The sequence below is a fragment of the Mobula hypostoma genome (genome assembly GCF_963921235.1).
Source record: "Mobula hypostoma chromosome 13 unlocalized genomic scaffold, sMobHyp1.1 SUPER_13_unloc_2, whole genome shotgun sequence".
NCBI classification, from domain to species: domain Eukaryota; kingdom Metazoa; phylum Chordata; class Chondrichthyes; order Myliobatiformes; family Myliobatidae; genus Mobula; species Mobula hypostoma.
In genome coordinates, this window is record NW_026948146.1 from 381,421 (window position 1) to 405,294 (window position 23,874).

Here is a 23,874-nt window from a genome sequence, read left to right on the forward strand (position 1 = left end):
TATCATAGGTACAAGGCACTGCAGTACACTAAGACACCTTTAAAAAGTATTGCCTCAGAAAGGGGGCATCCAGTATTAAGGACCCCCATCACCCAGACATACCCTCTTCCCATTGTTTCTGTGGACAAGGAGGTACAGAAGCCTGAAGGCAAACACACAGCAATTCCAGAACAGCATCTTTCCCTCTGCCATCAGATTTTCAAATGGTTATTGAACCAATGAAGACTACATCACTTTTTTATTATTTTTGTTTTTGCATTGCTATTTTTAATTTAACTACTGAATATACATATATATTTACTGTAATTCATTTATTTTTCTAGTTTTTATCGTGTTATGCATTGTATTGCTGCCACCAAGTTAACAAATCTCACAACACATACTAGTGAGCTTAAACTATTAAAACATCCAGATTGTATCAAAAATATTGACAACCACTGCATTATTGTCTTATGTAAGGAATCATGACTTGGATGGGAGTTTATTCCCATGTGCCTTCTGCTTTGACCTTCTACACGGGGTGGGAGCAGACTCGAGAGCCACTGTTAGAGAAGACAATTGGCAAAGTGGCACTCTCCCTCCGTGGTGTAACCCCTGACACACATCGCAATCGATATTGGTCTCGTCGCACTCTCTTGTTGATGCTGCAGTCTCTCTTCTTGAATTTGGTGAAGACACAGATCCAGAGGCAGGCCTCTGTAGCATTGACGGCCACCAGGTCCACGTTTTTCTTCCTGCCCTTGAAGACAATGGTGAAGGAGATGCTGGTGGGCATCTCCTTGGTGTACCACTGCTTGACCTCTGACTGATGACCTGGCTTCAACTCCTGGATGTTGTCAATCAGTACTGCAGGGGTTCAGGGATGGGGATGGGGATGGGGATGGGGGGAGGAGAAAAACAATAGCAGAGATCAGAACAAGAGATTCAGGTTCATAAAGACAAGAGATTCTGCTGATCCTGGGAATTCAGAGTAACACACACAATTTGCTCATTATTTATTTAGAAATATAGCATGGAGCAGGTCCTTCTGTCCCAATGAGAAGCACTGCCCAACAGCCTACCTACTGAACTTAGCCGAACCACAGGACAATTTACAATGACCAGTTACGTTTCTGTAGCACAAATCCTTCACTACTGGTGATGATGAGGGCCTCTGTCAGTCAGAGTTGACCATGGATGTTGTGTCCTCGCTGTCGAGGTACGCAAGTCTGGGCAGTACCACATTGAGAGCAAACTTCCCCTCTCCACACATCTGATGAATTCAAAGGCAGACACCGATAGTTTGGTACCAGAAGCATCACAGAAGTTGCTGGTCAGCATTGAACTCAGTATTCCAGTTCCGGATCTTTCCCTTAGGGTTTACTCCCCAAGCCATCCGCATGAGTGGGTATGGCAGCAAGGCAGCAGAGCTTTGAGATCAGACTTTTCCTTCTCCTAGATGAGCTGCCAACCACAGTTGATGAGCCTCATCTGTCGGAAGTGACTGATTTTAAGGCCACAGTAACTCTCCTTTGCCCCTTCTCACATTAGTAGAAATGGTTCCGCCGGGCTTGGTAGCAAAGCCACAGATGAATTTGGTTATCAGAGGCACACACCACTGGGAGCATTTAATAGATAACGGGAACTTGGCCCCATTACCACCCCTGGCTGTAACAACCTTAAAATAGTCACTCAATCCAAGCTAACTAAATCCCTTCTGCCTACACAATGTCCATATCTCTTCATGTACCTACCCAAGAGCCTTTTCAAATACCTCCATTATAGTTCCCTCTATTACTAACCCCAGCAGCAACCACTCTTGTGTGGAAAAAGAACCTGTCCCATATATTTCTTCTGAATTTACCATTTCTCATCTTAAATGCTTGACCTTTATTCCATTATCCAGTCTGAGTGTACAACTTCAAATGGAGCTGGTATTAGTAACATCCTTTGGTACAGGAGACATTCCCTCTTCGGCAGGTACCCCTCATGCAGTAAATACCTATCCAAGTCCACGTTTGTGCTGTTGGAATCTCACCTGAATTACTCTGCTGCTCCTGGAACCAGAATAACTGTCAGCCTAAAGTATCTTTGGGGCCATTGAATATCTAAGTTGTGGAAGGTTACATTTCAGATGCAGATCACTGGGGCTGATACAGATGTATCTGCATTGAGATGTGGGCCAAAGGGCCTTTTCCCTGCGGTAGGGCTCTGTGACACCTCATGGCCTGACAGATGCTTTAATTAACTGCACTCTCCCATCGTGTTCATTAGCTGTCAGTCAGTGCCAGCATTCACCACTCGAGGTTCAATTCCCACTGCTGTCTGTAGGAGATCTCCTCATGACTGTGTGGGTTTCCTCACACATTTCAAAGTCGTGCAGGTCATGGTTAGTAGGCTGTACTCCTATGTCAGTGTGGGAAGCATGGCGACTCTTGCGGGTCATACCAGCACAATCTCACACTGTTTATTATTGACGCAAATGACACATTTCACATACTAAGGAATAAAGCCCTCGCCTGACCAAGGTGCAAAAAGCAGAGATACAGCTTACGTTTACACCTGTCTTCACTGTGATTCAGGATTCTTGATTGCACTCTGCTATTTTGTGCTCATCACTGTATTTGCTTGTGCAATTTCTTCCATGTGTACTGTTTACTCTGTCAGTTTCCCATAAGCAAGCAATTGCTTTGCATCCTGGTGTTTCTGACAGAAACTGTCTGTACATAATCATACCCAAGCATTTTCCCTTCAGTGATATCAGCGGGTATGAGATGAGAAAGTGCAAGCTAAGCTTTATCAAAAACAACATTAGTTTTATTTCCCACATATACATTGAAACATACAATGAAATGCATTAATTTTACATCGATGACCAACACTGTGCGAGGATGTACTGGGCAGTCTGCAAGTATCACCACACTTCCAGTCCCAACAGAGCACGCCTACAACTTACTAAACTTAACCCGCACATCCTTGGAATGTGGAAGGAAATCTCAGCACACGGAGGAAATCCATGTAGTCACGAGGACAATGTAAAAACTCCTTATAGAGAGCGTCAGAATTGAACTGACTGGTGACCGTGAGCACTGTGAGAGTGTTGCACTGTTACTCTACTGTGCTGTACCAGTGACAAGGGGCAGTTAAATAATTAATGCTGATAGGAAATGGCAGGTAATCAAAGGATCTGTCAGGCCATGAAGTGTAGTACAGCCATACAGCACAGAAACAGGCCCTGAGCCATCTAGATATACTAGTCCCAGTTATCAGCATTTATTCTGTAACATTCTACAACCTGAATATTCAAGTGCCGCAAAGGCTTTGACATACTGACCACTTGACTCTGGCTTCTGCACGCTTCCTTTTCAATCCTGATGAAGGATCTCAGCCTGAAATGTTGACACAATATTCACATCCATGGATGCTGCCTGACCTGCTGATTTCCTCCAGCATTTTGCGTGTTAAGCTTTGAAACATAGTGATGGTTGTATTGTAAACAAAGACCACTTACTAATCAAGAACCCATCACCTTCACTTCATATATTCCCAATGAATTAACCTCTACTACCGTCTGTGGCGATGAGTTCCACAGATTTATCAAACTCTGGCTGAAGAAATTCCATTATCTCTGTTCAAAAGGGATGTCTCTCAATTCTGAGTACGTGCCCATTTGTCCTCGACTCTTCAACTATTGGAAACATACTCTCCATGTCCACTATATCTAAAATTCCAATATTCAATAATTTTCAATGAGATCCCCTCCCCCACTCATTCTTCTAAACCACAGTCAGTACAAACCCAGAGCCATCAAGTGCTCTTCGTATGTAAATTGTTTCATTCGCAGAATCATCCCAGTGAACTTCCTATTAACCCTTTCCAATGCCAGCAATGCTTTCTCAGGTAAGGCTCCCAAAGCTGCTCACAACACTCCAAGAGCAGTCTGAGCAATCTTTGTAAAGCGATAGGATTACACCCATAATTTTATATTCCAGTCCTCTTGAAATGAATGCTAACATTGCCTTTACCTTCCTTACCGCTGACTCAGTCTGCAAGTTACCCTTTAGGGAATCAAGTACAAGGTTGCACAAGTCCCTTTCCAACACTGATTTCTGAATATTTTTCCCATTTATAAATTCCTTTAAAAGTGCAAGACAGGAAATTGGAAGAAACTGGTACCTCCTCATTGAGTCGTTCCAGAAGCTCAGTTGAACATGGTTACCAAGACCTGTTTCAATCAAGCAAGAGTTCAGAACTCCCTCTATTAGTTACCAGCTCGGGTATCACTATTGCCAAGTGGTTAGTGCAATCATTTTGCAGTGCCATGATCATAATTGGGGATTGATTCTCACCAATGTCTGAAAGAATTTTGTATAACTGGAATAGTTGCTTTCGGGTGCTATGGTTTTCTCCCTCATTCCAAAAACGTCTGGGTTCAGGTTAGTGAATGGTAGGCGTATTATGTTGGTCCGAGTACTGTGGGCTGCCCCCTGCACCCCCTCCCCCCGCTAACCACATCCTCAGACTGTGTTGGCCGTTAACACAAAATCAGGCATTTCACTGACTGTTTCAATGCATTTGTGATAAATAAAGCTAATCTTCAAAAGGACAGTCTAAATTACTTCACAGAGAGGTAAAAAGAGAGGAGTTGTCAAGAAAGAGATGGCAAACAGAAAGATGAATTCAGCACTTAACAGGGAGCTGTCACAACCACTTCCTGTAGTTCCAGAGTCATCTTCTACAACCACCACGGAGGAGGCCCCAGAACCTGAGATTGTTTCACAACCACAAATCATACCTGCCAAACAGAGTGACTCCCCTCATCAGGAAGGACAGCCTAGATTACTTCACAGAGAGGTAAAAAGAGAGGAGATGGCCAAGAAAGAGATGGCAAACAGAAAGATGAATTCAGCACTAGCAAGGAACAGAATCAGCATTCATTTTTGAGTCACAGTCTTTTGTACTTACTAATACTGCCGAAACTTTACAGAATTGCAAATGATACTGAAAGTACACTCAATGGCCACTTTATAAGGTACAGATATACAAATGCTTGTTAATACAACAATCTTATCAGCCAATCATGTGACAGCAACTCAATTAATGAAACCATGCAGACGTGGTAAAGAGGTTCAGTTGTTATTCAGACCAAACATTAGAATGGAGGAAGAAATGTGATCTCAGTTACTCTGACCGTGGAACAATTGTTGATGCCTGACGGGGTGATTTGAGTATTTCAGAAACTGATATTGTTTGGGGATTTTCACTCACCAGTATCTTGAGTTTACAGGAAAGAATGGGATAAACAATAAAGACATCCAGTGAGCAGCAGTTCTGTGGGTAAAAACACCATGTGAATGAGGGGTCAGAGGAGAATGGCCAGATTAGTTCAAGCTGACAGGATCATGGCAGTAACTCAGATAATCATGCATTACAAGAGTGGTGTACAGAAAAGCATGTCTGAATGCACAATATGTCAGTTTGAAGGGGATGGGTTACAGAAGAAGAAGACCACAGATATACATTTGTGCCAATACGTATAATTTCTCAAACTCTCTCAAGCAAACATAGACAGATCTATTTATATAATCCTTTTTACCTTCATCTACTCCATAAGAATTGGGATTCCAGACATCTGTTTTTGATGAAATATAAGGACTCATCTTTTCAATTTCTTGATTGACTGTCCTATCTTCAGACAACGGTGTTCTAACTCCAGAAGCCCCTCTGTTGACTTTGTGTCACCCCAGTCCACTTCTCTGCCTGCCTGAATCCTCTTGCTGTTCGGAATCATCTTGGCTGTCGCCTTTTGCACCTTGACCTTCCCCTCCTCCGTCAGTTCCACTCCTCAGCTGACCTCTGCCCCCACGGAGATCCTTCGCTCACTTCTTGGCCTCTTGGCTACAGATTCTATTCTCCCACTCAGCCACTCAATTTCTGGTCCAGCTTGCTGGCCCGTCCCACTGAACCTCCGGCGAGCCAACCAGCCAAAAACAATGGTAGACACACCCGGCGATAATCCAAGGACCATCACCACAGTAGGTAAGATGACTTCCGTTGGTCAGATTCAGGACTGCCTGCCTGTCCCAAGGGAATATGATCACAGCTGCGAACGATAATTCAGAGAAAAGGTGGGAAGACACAGCCATCTTCAGCTGAGCGGGGGATGGACTTGTCAGGTACAGCTTCTACCTTGCAGTTATCAGACCTTTGAATAGTTCTGTAGTACAGTCAGATTGACTCATGACTTCACAATCTACCTCACTGCAATCCAGCATGTGACTACAAGAAAATGAAGTGTCGTGGAAACAGCTCAGCACATCATGGTAACCAGCTTCCCCCAGTACAATAAAATGGATTCATGTCTTCACAATCCATTTCATTACGATCTTACATGTGACTACAATCAATGTGCCATATACCATGCATTTTGACTGGTTGCATAAACTTCATATATGGAGGTGCAATTGCACAGGATCGGGAAAAGCGACAGAACTTCATAATTGCCACTAGCTTCCTTGGCATCAAGGACTTCATCAAAAGGCGACACTAAAAGGAGGCACTCCCATCACTTTGAATATGCCTCTTCTCTTGCTACCATCAAAAAGGAGGTCCATGAGACTGAAGACCCACACTCAATGTTTACAATATTGGGAGAATATTTGCATGACCTCCTTGTTTCTGTAAAACTCGCTTCAAATCAATTGCATTTCAAGATTGTCTTTCTCGACAACTTTGTGAGGGAAATGAAGAAGATTATGAATGGCTTCCAATGCATACAGAGGTCCGATGGCTATGAAAAGGTAATTCTCTTCGCTGCATTGTTAAACGAAGTATTGTAGCATTTCTAAGTGATAAGCATCTCGGAGAACAAATTGTTGCCGCCAAGTCTGACATATTTTACCTGTGGGATCAATATGAAAAACTGAGTTTATTAAACCAACATTTAAAAGTAAAAAATGGCAATTTTATATCATGCAAAGAGGAGGCTGTTCCTTGTGAAACTTACATTTTTCAGCAGCAATATTGGACATTGAGTTCATGCAATTTCCTTCACTGGCCACTCAGCATAGAATTGCAAGATGATGATCTGATTGTATCTTGATCATTTGAGATCACTGCAAACTGCTATGCAATTTCGGTTCACAGACCTGCAGGAGGTGCATATACCAAAATGGGTGGTGGATTCATTTCAGGAGAATGTGAACGACATTGACAGCAAATTGCAGGAATATCTTATTAAGTTGCACAGTCAGATAATGAAGCAAAATTTAAATGCAGCAGGCAAAATTTCTGGATTCTAGTGATATTAAGTTATTTACAGTATTACTTATGTTATTTGTTGTATTTTTTTCATGGTAACACGTTGAAGCTGCATCCTCTCTAACATGCTGGTGGAGAGAGTTTTATTTGGGTTTTTAGCGCTGGAATTAGTTACATTCGGACACGTCTCATTAGCGGGGCACCAGTATGGTCGCATTGTTTATTCCAGGGACCAGCTGATTGCGCTTATGCTGGCCAGTTTAGCGAAGAGCGGCGGACAACCCTGCTGAAATCTGGAGGAAAACACACAGAGGATGCAGAGGGGGATCCCAAAGGCGAGGAAAGAGGACTGGGTCGCGACAACAGAGACTTATGGAGAAGAGGAGTTCGGTGGGCAATAAAATGGACGAGTTGACGGCACTAGTCAGGAGTCAGAGAACATTTCAGGAGTGCACTGTTATGTGTTTTACCGAAATGCGGCTGCATGAGGACATACCCGACCAAAACTTTTCCATGGAGGGCTTCCAGACCGTTTGGGCTGACTGGAAGTGCACTGAGAGCGGTAAGCATAAAGGAGTTGGGGGCTTGCTGTTCTGGTTAACAACAGATGGTGCAATCCTGGTCATATTACGATCGAGGAACATGGTTGTAGACCAGATATTGAACTTTTTGCTGTTGGACTCCGGCCATATTCCACCGAGATACAACACTGGGCGTAATGGCAGGTTGTGCCTGCCTGTGGCCATCGAACTTTGCAGTTCCTCCCGTGGAGGGTCAGACACCCTGAGCCAATAGGCTGGACCTGGACTTATTTCCATCTGGCATAGTTTGCATATTGTTGTTTGATTGCTTGTGGTTTTTTTATTGCTATATTTATGCTCTATTCTTGGTTGGTGCAGCTGTAACGAAACCCAATTTCCCTCGGGATCAATAAAGTATATCTATCTATCTATATTCACAGTAATTTTCTGCAGCTCCGGGAGAAAGCAAAATTGATTTTAATTGGACTTCCCATCACTTCTCTGGATGAATGTGCTTTTAGTCAATCCGTTCACCTGCCATCAAGACATTGTAACCATCTTGATTTTGCAAAAAGGGGTGATCTTCAGTTATTTTTAACTAAATTGCAACAGGTATTTAAAACCTCACTAGTTTGTCCTCAGTCACAAGGATCTCACTAATGCGCAATGTATAAATATTATACACAGTATTATAAATAGAGTACATATAACATTTTAAAACATAGAAGTTGATTGTAAGTAATTACTGACAACCACTGCCTTATGGTCTTATGTCAGGAAACGTGACTTGTGGAGGGGGTGAAGGTGATCCCCATGTGCCTGCTGCCTTTGACCTTCTACACAGTGTGAGGGCGGACAAGGGCAGCTTTTGGAGAAGACAGTGAGTGAAGTGACACGCTCTCTCCTTGGTACAACCCTGGCACACATCGCGAATGATACTAATCCAGTCACTCCCTCTTCTTCAAGCTGGAGTCTCAGTTCTTCAGTTTGGTGAGGCCATAGTTCAAGTGCCAGGTCTCCTTCGTGTCGGTGGCTACCAGGTCCAGGTTCCTGCCTTTAAAACTGATGGTTAAGCAGTGGTCAGTGGGCATCTCCATGGCATTCTGCTGCTTGCCCTCCGACTGGTGACCTGGCCTCAACTACTGGACGTTAGTGATCGAGACTACAGGGGTCTAGGGGGCGGCAGTGTGGGGGGGGGGTGGTGGGGGGAGTAAATCAGCAGCAAGGTAAGAACAAAAGATTCAGATCCAGAGGTATAAACACAAGAGGTTTTGCAAATGCTCGAGTAACACACACAATATGTTCTTCATTTATTGTTTTATTAAGAAATATAGTGTGCCCTTCCAGCCCAAAGAGTCACTCTGCAGTGCAATCCACCTATTTCACACCAGCATAATCACAGGATCTCTACAATGACTAATTAACTAACTCTTCGGTGTGTCTTTGGATTGTGGGAGGAAACTGGAGCACCCAGAGGAAACCCTCGTGGCAGAGGGAGAAACTACGAACCCCTCATAGACGGTACCGGAATTGAACTCTGAACTCTGATGCTGTGAGCTGCAATAGCGTCATGCCAACCGCCACACTGCCATGACGCCCTAAAATGCCCGGGGGACTCAGCAGCTCAGGCAGCATCTATGCAGAGCAATAAAGAGTCAGAGTTTTGGGCTGAGACCTTTTATCAGGAGTCCTGATGTAGCACCTCAGCCTGAAATGTCAGCTCTTTATTCTCCGCATATAGAGCTGCCTAACCAGCGGATCCAGATTTTTGTCTCACATGTACATCAAAAGATACAGTACAGAACCTCTCTCACCCCAAACATGCACAATTCTGCCCGTTCCCATCAAGATAAAAAAAAGCTTGAAAATACATACCACCAGGTCGACAGTTCCTATCCCACTGTCATATTTCTGGTGACCTCATTAAAGGAAGAATGTGGAAGTTTCAGACAGGGTGCAGAGAGATTAACCAGGATGCTGCCTGGACTGGAGGGCACATCTTAGGAAGATAGGTTCTGCAAACCAGGACTTTTCTCTTTGGAGTGTAGGTGGATGAGAGGTGATTTTATAGATGTCTACAAGATAATAAGAGGCATAGTATTTATAGCCAGAGATATTTTCCCAGGGTGAAAATAACTAACACGAAGGGGCATACTTTTAAGGTGAATGGAGAAAAATAGAGGGGGGAATGTCAGAGGAAAGTTCTTCATACAGACAGTGGTGGGTGGGTGAGTGGAACACCCTGCCAGGTGTAGTGGAATAGGCATTGAAGAAACTCTTAGACAGGTACATGGATGACAGAAAAATGGAGGGCTATGTGGGAGGAAAGGGTTAGATTGATGCTAAGACCAGGTTGAAAGCACAGCACAACAAAGGGACTGTACAGTGCTGTAATGTCCTATGTTCTATATTATAGGACTGTTGAATGGAGCTTGTATGATGGAGATGAGGTCCTGACCTCACAATCTAATTTGTCATGACCTTACACCCTATTGTCTACCTTCACTGCACTTGCTCTGTAACCATATGCTACATTTTGGTATTGCTTTTTCGTCTGTACTATCTCAATATAACTATGTTTTGAAATGATCCAGCTGAAGTATCAGTTTATTGTCATTCAACCGTGCACATGTAGAGCGAAATTAAACAATGTTCCACTGGAACCAAGGTGTCAATCACAGAACAGATTACAAAAATAAATTAATAAAAGGTGCAAAACAGAGCAGAAATATGAAATTTGTGTTCATGGGTTCTTACCTAAAAACCTGAGTGTGAGGCTTCAGACTCCTGTACCACCTCGCAGATTGTAATTTTGCAAAAAAGACATGTCCTGGGTGGTGGGGATCTTTAATGATGGACGTCGCCTTTTTAAGGCATCGTGCAGGGGTTGGTGCCCACGACAGAGCTGGCTAAATTTAAAAGTCTCTGCAATTCTTTCCAACCCTCTGCAGTGCCACATCCTTAGCAAGGCAGTAATGCAACCATTTAGAATGCTCTCCATAATATCATAAGACATTGGAGGAGAATCAGGCCATTTGCCCATTGAGTCTGCTCAGCAATCTGTACGTCAAAGAATTAGGAGGCTGGAGAAATGAATTGGAAGGCATGCAGGTAAGATGCAAGGATGCTCATATGGAGCACAAATAGTAGCAGGGATCAATGGGCTGAATGGACTGCTTATGCTCCAACTTTCTGATGTGCCAGTGAATGCACAAAGAAAATAGTCAACCTTTCATCAACAGCTTCACCATTTAGAAAGTAAATCAATTGTTTTCCTGAAAGCCTTGAAAATGCCACCACAGACAGTATCTGATCTCTTCCAGCAAATCTGAGCTGTAAACTCCTTCATCGTGACTTGTCCTGAGTCCTGCACATGGATGCAATCATCAGGAAAGCACAGCAGTGTCGGTAATTTCCTGGGAGTTAAAGGAGGTTTGGAGTGTCATCAAATAATATTCGACAGATGTACTAATGAAATTATCCTGACTCGTACCATCATAGTCTTTTATGACAATTCCAATGAGAAGGAACCCAAGAAGCTGCAGGGAGTAGTGGACCCTGCCCGAGACAACGCAAACACTCCCTCCCCCACCTGCAGTAGTATCTACAGGAGGTGCTGTGTCAAGAATGCAAATTCCATCATGAAAGATCCCACCATCAAGTCACTGAGACCACTGGGCAGGAGGTCCAAAAGCCTGAAGTCCCACACCACCAGGTTCACAAACAGCTACCTCCCTTCAACCATTTGTTTCTTGAACAAATTGATACAACCATTGGTATAATAATACTCAGACCACTTTGGTAACGTTGTCCTAAAATTCTCTTTATTTTGTTCAAATTCTTCTTTCTTGTAGGAATTCTGTATAAATTATGTTCAATTTATGTTTTTCCAGTGAACGTTGCTTATCTGATGTACTATGCCTGTGACCCTGCTGCAGTTAAGTTTTTCATTACATCTGTGCGTACATGACTTGTGCAGATGACAATGAACTTGACGTCATCTTTGACATTATACAATACTTCAGGTGCTCTCACTTTCTCCTGAAAGACCATAAGACAGAGGAGCAGAATTAGACCATTTGGCCCATTGTGTCTGCTCCACCATTCGTTCATGGCTGATTTATTTCACTCTTTGAATCACAGCTCTCCTGCATTCTCCCCATGACCTTCGACGCCCTGAATAGTCAAGTTCTTGTCAACCTCTACTTTAAAGATACCCATTGTCTTAGTCTCCACGACTGTCTGCAACTGTTACGTACGTGTAACGGTTTAAATGAACCAACAGCTACAGAACACACCTGGAGTCTGATTTTGATCCTAAAACCATAATTTATTAGTAACGACTTAATATAGTGACTTAAACCAGGTAAATCCAAATTCAGCAGTGTTATGTGTATGTGTATATATGTGTGTGTGTAAATATATTTCCCAAACTGGTTCAAGCTCAGGTAGCAAGATTTAAAGTCTTACAATGGTAATGTAAGGAAGTTCAGTTCAATGCACGGAGTTGGTGGGGGAGAGAGAGGTGTTTGTAAGCCGAGGTGAAATCCACAATAGGAGAAGAACGAATAAACAGGTGCTGTTGGTCTTCTGTCGTCAGACTCCGAATTCACTCTCGAGTTAGCAAAACATAGCTCATCACAAAGGGGACCGTCTTCGAGGGCACTACCACCCAGGCAAGGGTAGACACACCGGTAGCCTCCACCGGGTCAGCCCTCCTACGCACAGTGATAGCCACTGATCGAACCTCAACCCACCCTTGTGGGCACTCGAAAGTTCCACCCAGTGACTCTTCTGTCACTGGCTTCCTTTCGTTGATCGGTCGTCTTAACCGGTGTTCCACTCTCTGTCCGTGACAGTCATCTGACCTTGCTTAAATAAATGCTGCAAAGGAACTGTAAACATCGAACTGTCCATCACATAACTCCATCGCTCTGTCACCATAGCAACCCAGAAGCAGGCAGCAGTACTGTGGTCAGTTTCTTTCTTTCTTTCTTCTCTCTCTCTCTCCCCCCCCTTTTGAAGGGACAGTCCATGTCCGTCACACAACAATGAAGTTCACAGATTAACCACCCACAGGCTAAGGAAAACTTCTTCCATCTCCTCAGAATAGAAGGGATGTCTTTCTATTCTGCGGCTGTATCTTTTGCTCGTAGACTCCCCGACTATAGGTACCATCCTGCCCAAACCACTCCATCTTGCCTTTCAATATTTGATAGGTTTCAGTTAGATCCCCTTAATTTTTCTGAACTTTCGTGAGTCGAGGCCCAGAGCCATCAATCACTTCTGATATGTTAACCCTTTTATTCTTGGGTTTACTCCCATGCTCTTCTGGACCCTGTCCAAAGCCTCCAATGCTAGCAAATCCTTTATTACCTAAGGGCCTCAAAACTTCTCACAATACCCAGAATAAGAATCAGGTTTAATATCACTGGAATATGTTGTGAAATTTGTTAACTTTGTGGTAGCAGTACAATATTGATAATATGGAAAGCAAACCACTTATTACATCAAGTTTAAATATGTATACAAAATAGTTAAATAGTTAAGCAGTGCAAAAACGGAAATTCAAAAAGTAGTGAGGTAGTGTTCATAGTTTCAATGTCCATTCAGAAATTGGATGGCAGAGAGGGAGGAGAAGATGGCGGCACGACAGCGCGTGCGGTCGTTCCGAATGAATATCGATTATGTGTAACTAGGGGCCGTGCACAATCTGGATTTGATGGAGACAGCCATGAGAAGCGCAGAGGAACATCTGGAGTAACTTCTGAAATGCCTGTTTCGCTGCCGCTACTACTGTGCGATCGAGAATCTCCGGAGATGAAGGCCCCAAACCCTCGGCTTTGCGTATCGCTTGTTGCCGGGACCGGGGTTGAAGCACTCGGCAGAGATGCTGCTCGGTGCTCGGTGTCGAATAGGTGGTCGGAGGCTCAGAGTTTTCGGACGGACTCGGAGTTGGACTGTGGTCTCATGCATCGGCAAGTTGGCGGCGCCGGAGGTTTACCGTCTGCGTGAGATGATGGGACTTTCGAGAGACTTTGAGACTTTTACTGTGCCATGGTCTGTTCTTATCAAATTACGGTATTGCTTTGCACTGTTGTAACTATATGTTATAATCATGTGGTTTTTGTTAGTTTTTAAGTTGGTTTGTCATGTGTTTTCCTGATATCATTTTGGAAAAACATTTTATCATTTCTTAATGCATGCATTACTAAATGACAATAAAAGGGGACTGCGAGTCCTCATAATCATAAATAAACTATTCCTGAATGGCTGAGTGTGTGCCTTCAGGCTTCTGTACCTCCTTTCCAATAGTTAACATGAGAAGGGGGCATCTTCTGGGTGGTGGAGGTCCTTAATAATGGACACCGTCTTTCCAAGGCACCACTTCTTGAAGGTATCTTGAATACTGCGAAGGCTAGTACCCATGATGGAGCTGGCTAATTTTAAAACTCTCTGCAGCTTACTTCAATCCTGAGCAGTAGACACACCCCATACCAATTAGTGATGAAGCCAATCAGAAATATTGAAATGTTTCAGGTAACATTCCAAATCTCCTCAAATTCCTACTGAAACATCGCCGCTGTCTTGCCTTCTTTATAGCTGCATTAGTATGTTGGGACCAGGTTAGGTCCTCAGAGATATTATCACCGAGAAACTTCTAATCCCTCTGAAAGGATTGCTGAGTTTTCCCTCATTTTATCCTCTCTGAGCACCACAATCAGCTCTTTGGACTTACTGACTTTGATTGCAAGGTTGCTGCTGTGACACCACTCAACCAGCTGGTATACCTCGCTCCTATCCACTTTTTCATCACCATCAGAGATTCTGCCAACAATGGTTGTTTCATCAGCAAATTTATAGATGACATTTGAGCGCTGCCTGGCCATCCAGTCAGAGGTATACAGAGAGTATAGAAGTGGGCTAAGCACGCATCCGAGATGCCCCAGTGTTGATTGTCAGTGAGGTGAAGATGTTGTTACTGAACCGCACAGATTGAGGTCTGCTGGTTAGGAAGTTGAAGATCTTGTTGCAGAAGGACATACAGTATACTCAGAACAAGAGATGGGACACTCAGCAGATTAATAAATGGAGGGACTGGTGCACAGAGAGGCATTCAGAAATGTCGCTCTCATTTTGACATATGACAATTCTTTTTTTTTATATAATTTTTATTAAATTTTCAAAAAGAATACATGAAAAGATAAAATCTACCCATCCCCCCTCCCCTTAACCCTCCCCCCCCATATATATAGTCCTACCTAAAAGAAAGAAAGAGAAAAAAAAAGAGCCACCTGGGTATTGGAAGGTTTCCACACGCTCCATGGGATTCAAAATAAATTTGGTATAATTATTCGTTACTTTCCCCAAGTAACCAAATTCTTTGTCGGAGCACTTAAATATGACATCCTATCTTTTGTAAATAAGGGCGCCAAATATTCAAGAATGTTACATAATTATCTCTTAAATTATAAGTAATTTTTTCAAGTGGAATAGAACTAGCCATTTCATTATTCCAACGATCCATACTTCAATACGAATCAGATTTCCAAGTAACTGCTATAGTCTTCTTAGCTACTGCCAATGCAATTTTTATAAATTCTTTCTGATATTTATTCAATTTAAGTTTCGGTTTTATCCCTTCAATATCACCTAATAGAAATAATACAGGGTTATGTGGAAGTTGAATTCCAGTAATTTGTTCCAATAAGACTCTTAAATTTATCCAAAAGGGTTGAATTTTAAAACAAGACCAAGTAGAATGTAAAAAAGTACCAATTTCTTGATTACACCGAAAACATTTATCAGATAGATTTGAATTTAATCTATTTATTTTTTGTGGTGTAATATATAATTGGTGTAAAAAATTATATTGTACTAGTCTAAGTCGAACATTTATTGTATTTGTCATACTGTCCAGACAAAGTCTTGACCAATTTATTTCATCAATATTAATATTCAGATCTGTTTCCCATTTTTGCTTTGACTTATGGGTTCCTTGTTTAATTGTCTGTTCTTGAATCAAATTATACATACAAGAAATAAATTTTTTAATTTTACCTTTTTGAATTAAAAGTTCAATTTCATTAGCTTTTGGCAAAAACATTGTTTGACCCAGCTTACCTATTAAGTAAGCCCTTAACTGAAAGTAACAAAAGAAAGTATTATTAGATATTTTATATTTATCCTTTAATTGTTCAAATGACATCAATATACCTCGCTCAAAACAATCTCCTATAAATTTAATCCAATATGACAATTCTTGTGCATGTTGATGCTCTGGGACAACCAGATCAAAGTCTCAAGAGAAGATGTAAATGCCATGTTTATCAAAGCTCCTGTGTTATAATACAGGATCTGCTTGCAAGTTTGGAACACAACCAACTCACATCTATAGTCCTCCTGTGTTTAGCTATTTTCAGCTAATGCCCTCTCCCACCTCATCGTGAAGCAGCTCACACCATCGCCTCATTATAGAAGGGATGTGGAAGCAATAGAGAGTATGCAGAGGAAATTTACAATGATGCTGTCTGGACTAGTGCACATATTTTATGAGGATAGGTTAAGCAAGTAGAGTGTTCTCTTTGGATTGAAGGAGGATGAGAGAAGACAATAAAAGTGTACAAGATGATGAAAGGCATTGATCGAGTGGATAGCCAGAGACTTTTTCCCAGTGCAAAAATGGCTAATGCGAGAGGGCATAATTTGAAGGTGTTTGGAGGAAGTCCAGGGTGCATGTCAGAGGTTGTTTTTTTCACTACACAGAACAGTGAGTGCGTGGAACACACTGCCAGCACTAGTGGTAAAGGCAGATACATTAGTGACATTAAAGAGATTTCGTCCATCTATCACTTCCAAGCTTTGTAGTTCATCCGCTTTCACACATCTACCCACCAACCACTCCACCCCCTCCTCTCGCCTTCTTCTTCTGGCTTTTGCTCCCTTACTATGCCATCCTAATGAAGTGTCTTGGCTGAAATGTTGACTGTTTATTCTTGTCCACAGATGCTGCCTGAACTGCTAAATTCCTCCAGTATTTTGCGTGCGTTACTCTCCACAGCTTCACATCAACACCCCCTTTATTCTACCACTAACCTACCCACGAATGGCTATTGACAGTGGCCAATTAATCTAAAAGCCTTTAAAGCCACCAACATAACCAGAGAATCCTACCACACGAGTCATTCTCTCTTCTCCCTGTTCCTGTTGAACAGAAGATATAACAGCTCAAGAATACAAGCACAGCTACAGCCCGATGTTATAAGACTTTTGAAATGTCCTCTCACCAGTGGGAGGTGGTGCTTCAGCACTGCTGGCCCACCACCTCGAGGGAGTCTTGATCATAAGCTGGCCGAAACTCCTGAAGACAGGTGACAGATCAACTGATGATCCCACTGGTGATAGCACAGGACAGTTAACATCTTAGTCCATGTGTATTTTGTAACCCGTAATCCCTTGTACAGCATCTCCTGTCATATGTAAAGTACATGTGTGAACGGGGGCAAAGAAAAATTTACTTGCAGCAGCATCACAGGCTCACAGTATCAGATCAGTAGCACTCCTTAGAAAATAAAATTATATGAAATGTATTGAAGAAAGAACATAATTACAAAAAACAAGGTCCATTTCAGTGATGTGATTTATGCAAAACAGTTGTTCGCTGTATCTCATCATGTGTGAGAATAATAAACCAATTATTAATAAGTGGAAGGAAACTGAAGCTCCCAGGGTAAACCCTACGGCGACAGGGAGAAGCTGCAAACTCCACACAGACAGCATCAAAGGTCAAAGGGTGCAGTGGTTCGTGCAACACAATTACATCTTGGGACATGGGTGCTTGGACCGGTAACCCATCTGTAAAGAGCTTGTACATTCTTCCCGTCAGTGTGTGGGTTTCCTCCACGTGCTCCGGTTTCCATCCACAGTCCAAAGACGTACTAGTTGGGAGGTTAGTTGGTGTTTGTAAATTGTGCTGTGATTAAGCTAGTGTTAAATAGGTGGGTTGCTGGACAGTACGGCTCAATGGGCCAGAAGGGCCTGTTCCACGCTGCTCTCCAAATGAAATAAATAAAATGTATACTGGTGCCTTGATGTAGAAACTCCACTGGCTTCAGCATGGAGCCATATCAGGAATCAGGGACTAATCGCAGGCAGGTCTGTTGCTCTGGACAAATACTTCTGTAAACTTTCTTTAAACATGCTCCGTCTCCCATCATCCCTCCAAAACTTGTAAATACTCACAGAATGATTCCTGGGCAACATCAAGATCTTTTCGGAATTGTACCACACTGTCTGACAGTCATCCTGGTGTTTGTAAAAGCGGAACTTCGTCCATGAGCCAGATTTGATCTTCTGTATGCCCTGAGCAAGACTTTCATACCTTCATCCTTGATGAGGAGAACAGAGAGGAAGTGTCAGTCAAACAGATGTTGTCAGGGAAGGGGAGGGTGGGACGCTGGGTATTGAAGAGGAAGACCAGTGGGGGTTCAGATGGGGCGGGCAAGTCGAGATGAGGAACTGGAGAGATAGGCATCAGGAGTTGGGAATTAGGAAGGTAGGGGTGAGCAACAGAGAGAAGGGGAAATTTGTTAATGTATGGGAAGGTCAAGAAATTGCATTGAATGAGACTGAACACATTATGGGCCTTTCAGCCAACAATACTGTGCAAACCGTTAAGCTGCTCCAAGAACAGACTAACCCTTCCCTCCTACAGTAGCACTCAAATTTTCTAACATCCATATGACTCCAAGAGTTTCTTCAAAGTACCTAATTTATGTATCTCTATCAATCCCTGGGGTTGTTCACCATACCCATCAGGCTCTGTAAAAAAAAAACCTTTCTTACCTCTTATACATAACTTTAAATTACTCCACTTGTTATTCAGCATTTCCGCCCTGCGAAAAAGCCTCTGGGTATCCACTCAATCAATGCCGGTTATGATCTTGTAAACTTCTATCAAGTTACCTCTCATGCTTCTTTACCCTAAAGTGAAAAGCCTCAGTTCACTCATCCTATCCTCAGAAGACAATATAAGGATAGGTTGAACAAGTCCAGGCAGCAACCTGTCGAACATCCAAGGCACAACAGATAGTAGAGAGGAGGAACAATAATGGTTGAGTGAAAATTGTAACTTGTGATTGATCTTGGAGTTGGTTAATAAGTTGGCACAACATCGAGGGCTGAACAGCCTGCTGTAACGTTCTTGTAAAGAGTCCAGCAGAGGCTCAGCAGAATGGTTCCAGGAGAAAAGGGTTAATGTTTGAGGTGCGTTTGAAGGCTCTGGGACCGTACACACTGGAATTCAGAAGAACGAGGGGATCTCATTCAAACATTGAATATTGTCATAGCGTAAAGTGTAAAGGATGTTTCCTGAAGTAGAAACTCTTGAACTGGAGGGGACAGCCTCAGAACTGAGGTACATCCATTAATAACAGAGAGGAGGATGAATTTGTTTTGCCAGATGGTGGTGAATCTGTGGAATATAAAGGCGGGAGGAGAAGATGGCGGCGCGACGCAGCGCGTGCAGCCTCTCCGGTGAAATGATATTGTATTTGTTAAATAGGGTACCGTGCACAATTCTGATTTGATGGAGACAGCCGTGAGAAGCACGGAGGAACTTCTGCAGAAACTTCTGAAATTCCCGGTTCGCTGCCACTTCTACTGTGCTGTTGAGAATCTCCGGAGGGAAGGCCGCAAATCCTCGGCTTTACCTGTTGCCTGTTGCCGGGGCCGGGGTCGAAGCCCTCGGCAGAGATGCTGCTCGGTGCTCGGTGTCGGAGGGCTGGTCGGAGGCTCGAAGTTTTCGGACGACTCAGAGTCGGACTGTGGTCGGGCATGGCAGGGAGAGTTTTCTTCCTTCTCCTGTCTGTGTGAGATGTGGGACTTCTGAAAGACTTTGAACTTCTTTTACCGTGCCCATGGCCTGTTCTTCATCAAGTTACGGTATTGCTTGCACTGTTGTAAATATATGTTATAGTTATGTGGTTTTGTCAGTTTTTCAGTCTTGGTCTGTCCTGTGTTTCTGTGATATCACACCGGAGGAATATTCTATCAGTTCTCAATGCATGCATTACTAAATGACAATAAAAGAGGACTGTGTGTCCTCATGATCTAATCTAATATTTTGCCACAGACAGCTGCACAGGGTAAGTCACTGGATATATTTAAAGCATAGTTTGACAAGTTCTCGATTAACCTATGCATCAAAGGTTACATGGAGAAGGCTCCAATATTGGGTTGAGAGGGATAATTAACCAGCCATGATGGAATGGCAAAGCAGGTTTGATAAACCGAATAACCAGATTTTGCTCCTATGTGTTATGTTCCAAGAAAGGTGATGAGAAGAGGGCAAAGATGAAGTGGGGGTGGGGTGGAAGGTGGCATGAGAAGGCAAAGGGAGGGAGGAGAAGGCCAGAAATGGCCGCAGATGTTGTGGGGGGGGGGGAACAGACAATTTAAGGATAAGGATGAGGAAGGGAAAAGTTAGACGGGAGCAGAGAGTAAAGTGGAGAAGGGTAAAAGCTGCAGGGGAGAGGGCAGGGAGCTGAACTACTCTCATCGTATACGACAATCACACATTGACTGTTTCACCATGTGCAAAGTCGAGCTACTGGAGAAACTCAGCAGGTCAGGTCAAATCTATTCAGCAGAATGATCTCAACACGAATTTTCAACCATCCATTTCTGTCCCTGGATGCTGCCTGACCTGGTTAGTACCTCTGGTTCTGCCTGTTCTCGCACTCCACATCCCAGCATTTGCTGCCCCTTGTTTCTCTGTTTTGATGACCATTGAGTATCATGAGATAACCTGTGGTACTTTGGGCTGAATGTCATTGTCGAGATGGTAGCAATCAGTTACTCAAAGCCCAGCTCTCTTCATCGAAAGTGAACAAGCACCAAGATATCCGGTGTCACTGAGATGGCAATTTTTCAATCCGAGGGAACACAAGGCCCTTGAGACTCTTCTGAGACCTTGAAGGTTCTGGTCCAAGCACACAGACACCATGGCTACAAAGCCCACCGGCACCACTCCTCCCTCAGGATGCTAAAGAAATTGAACAAGTCCCCTTTGACCCTCACCAATATATCTCAATACATCATGTAGAAAAAATCCTATCGGGATGTATCGCGGTTTGGTGTGGCAACTGCTCTGCCCGTGAATGTAGGAAACTGCATAACAAAGGACACTCTTAAAAGAGTCAAGTACCCACTCTGCAGAAATCACAGTCGAGGTAATGAGAGACTCCATCCAGTCTGCTGTCTAGAAAATGGAACAGCACAGATCTGAAAAAGGGTCTTTACCCCACAATACGTGGCCGAAATAATTAAAATAGTAATGAATTCCTAACTAACCTACTCTCTCTGCCTACACAATGTCCATATCTCTCCACCCCTACATATTCATGTACCTATTGAAGAGCCTTTCAAAACACCTCTATTACAGTTTCCGTTAGTACCATCCCTGGCAGCCACCACTTTCTGTGTGAAAAACAACTTGATCCACACATCTCCTTTGAATTTACCCTTTCTCATTTGAAATACATGCCGTACATGCCATTATCCAGTCTGAGTATAAAACTCCATTCTGGAACTAATATCCGCCAGTGCTCTTTGGCACACCAGACATTCCCTCTTCAGCAGGTGTCCCTCCTGCAGTAAATGCTCAGCTAAGATTGTGCTTTTGGATTCCCAACTGAACCACATCTGTCTTAAACCACTGCTCTTGGAAGCAAAATCAGCGTCATCCCAAAGTAGCTTTGGGGCCCCTGTTGAAGGCAACAAATCTATGACACTTCATGGCCTGAGAGATGCTTTAACGAGCTGCAGCCTCCCATCTCGTTCAGTAGCTGTCAGTTTGTGCAACACTTCACAGTGCCAGCATTCACTAAATGGGGTTCAATTCCCACTGCTGTCTGTAGGAGTTTGTACATTCTCCCCATGACTGTGTGGGTTTCCTCTGAGTGCTCCCATTTCCTCCCACATCTCAAAATCATACAGATTATGCTTAGTACAACGTGGGACTGCCATGCTGGCGCTGGAAGCACGGCGACTCTTGTACACTGTCCCCAGCAGAGTCTTCAGACTGTATTTACCATCGACACAAACAACATATTTCACCCTATGTTTCGGTGACATTGTGACACATAAAGTTAACCAGAAATCTCTCCTCTCTTGCTTAAACCTATGCCCTCCAGTTCTTGGTTCAGCAAAGCTAGGAAAAAGACAGAGTACCATCACCCTATCTGAGCCCCCCATGATCTATAAGATCACCATCAGTCTCCAATGAATAAAGCCCTCAGCTGACCAATATTGAAGATCTAAGATGCAGAAGTTCAGCTTATATTTACATCTGTCTTCACTGTGATTCAGCACTCTTGGTTGAACTCTGATGTTTTGTTCTCATCACTGTATTTATTGCTGGAATTATTAACATCTGTACTGTTTACTTTGTCTCCTTTCCATGAGCAAGCAATTCCATTGTTTCAGTCACAGAAACCAAGATGCAAATTGTACATAGTGAACCTCAGGCACTTTCCCTTCACTGATATCAGTGGTGTACTGGATTAGATAGTGCCAGCCTAACTTTAGTAAAGAAAAAAAAAATTTCCTTGTTTTCTTATATATGTATGTATCAAAACGTACAATGAACTGCGTAATTTCTGTGTCAATGACCAACACAGTGTGAGGATGAAATTCCTTACCACTGTCTCAAACTGCAAGTTACCCTTTAGGGAATCCTGCATGAGGTCATACAAGTCCCTTTGCAACTCTGATTTCTGTATGTTCTCCCCACTTAGAAATTGTTTTGACAGTACAAAGCCAGGCACTGGAAGAAACTGGTACGTCCTTACTGAGTCCTTCCTTCAGCTCATTTGAACATGGTTACCAAGACATGTTTCAAACAAGCAATAGTTCAGAACTCCCCCTTTTAGTTAATGGCTCGGGTATCACTATCGCGTAGTCATTAGTGATATCGCTTTGCAATGCCAACGATCACAATGGGGCTCAATTCCCACCCATGTCTGTAAGGAGCTTGTATGACTGCATGGATTTCCTCTGGGTGCTCCGGTTTCCTCCCACAATCCAAAGATGTATAGGTTCAGGTTGGTGAATTTTCGGAATACTACGTTGTTACCAGAAGCGTGGTGACACTTGTGCGCTGTCCACCAGCACATCCTCGGACTGTGCTGTTCGATGTCGCAAAATGATGTATTTCACTGAATGTTCAATATACATGTGATAAATAAAGCTAATCTTTAAAAGACTGGCCTCAATTCCTTCTTTGAGCAAGGCAAAGAGGGAGAAGGAGGTTGCGAGTGAGACGCGAAAAGAGAAAGATGAACTCAGCATCACCAGGAACAGGGCAGTCAGCTCCAGTATTCAAGTCAGAGTCCCCTTTCTCCTTATTAATTCTACCTGAACCTTACAGAAGTGCAAAAGATACTCGGAAGTACAGTGAATGACCACTTTACTAAGTACACCTATACACCTGCTTGTTAATGCAAATATCTATTCAGCCAATCATTTGCCAGCAACTCAATTCATAATACTATGCAGACTGGTAAAGAGGTCCAGCTGCTGTTCAGACCAAACATCAAAATGGGGAGAAAAGTGTGGATGATTGTTGATGCCAGGCAGGATGGTTTGAGTATTTCAAACTGCTGATCTCTTGGGCTTTTCACGCACAGCAGTATCTCCACTTTACAGAGAACAGTAGATAAACAACAACAGCAACAAAAAACATCCTGAGTGGCAGAACTCTGTGCAAAAGCGCCTGGAAAATGAGAAAGTTCAGAGGTGTAGGGCCAGACTGGTTCAGGCTGACAGGAAGGGAACAGTAACTCAAATAATCACACGTTATAACAGTGGTGTGAAAAACAGCATCTCTGAACGCAAAACATGTCAAATCCTGAAGGGATGGGTGACGGCAACAGAAGACCGTGAACGTTCATTCAGGAACCACTTTATTCGATACAGGAGACCATTGTCTTAATTTTATATTTTTAAAAAATTGATACAACACTTTTCCCTAAACACTTAATCGCTCGAACTCGCTCACACACAGAGAGATCGATTTTATTATCATTTTTACCTTCATCTACTCCGTAAGAGT

General features: G+C 43.1%; 1 long non-coding RNA gene across 3 annotated transcripts in view; it reads right to left on the reverse strand.

Moving 5' to 3' along the window:
- Nucleotides 1–271: 271 nt before the first annotated feature.
- LOC134341286 (uncharacterized) overlaps nucleotides 272–23,874 on the reverse strand; it is a 30,870-nt gene continuing 7,267 nt past the window's right edge. For all 3 annotated transcript variants that reach the window (XR_010016742.1, XR_010016743.1, XR_010016744.1), the window contains 4 exons: nucleotides 18,003–18,148; nucleotides 6,986–7,127; nucleotides 5,576–6,880; nucleotides 272–846 (listed from right to left, as the gene is read on the reverse strand). This is a non-coding gene — a long non-coding RNA (uncharacterized LOC134341286). The remainder of the gene's footprint in view (nucleotides 847–5,575; nucleotides 6,881–6,985; nucleotides 7,128–18,002; nucleotides 18,149–23,874) is intronic.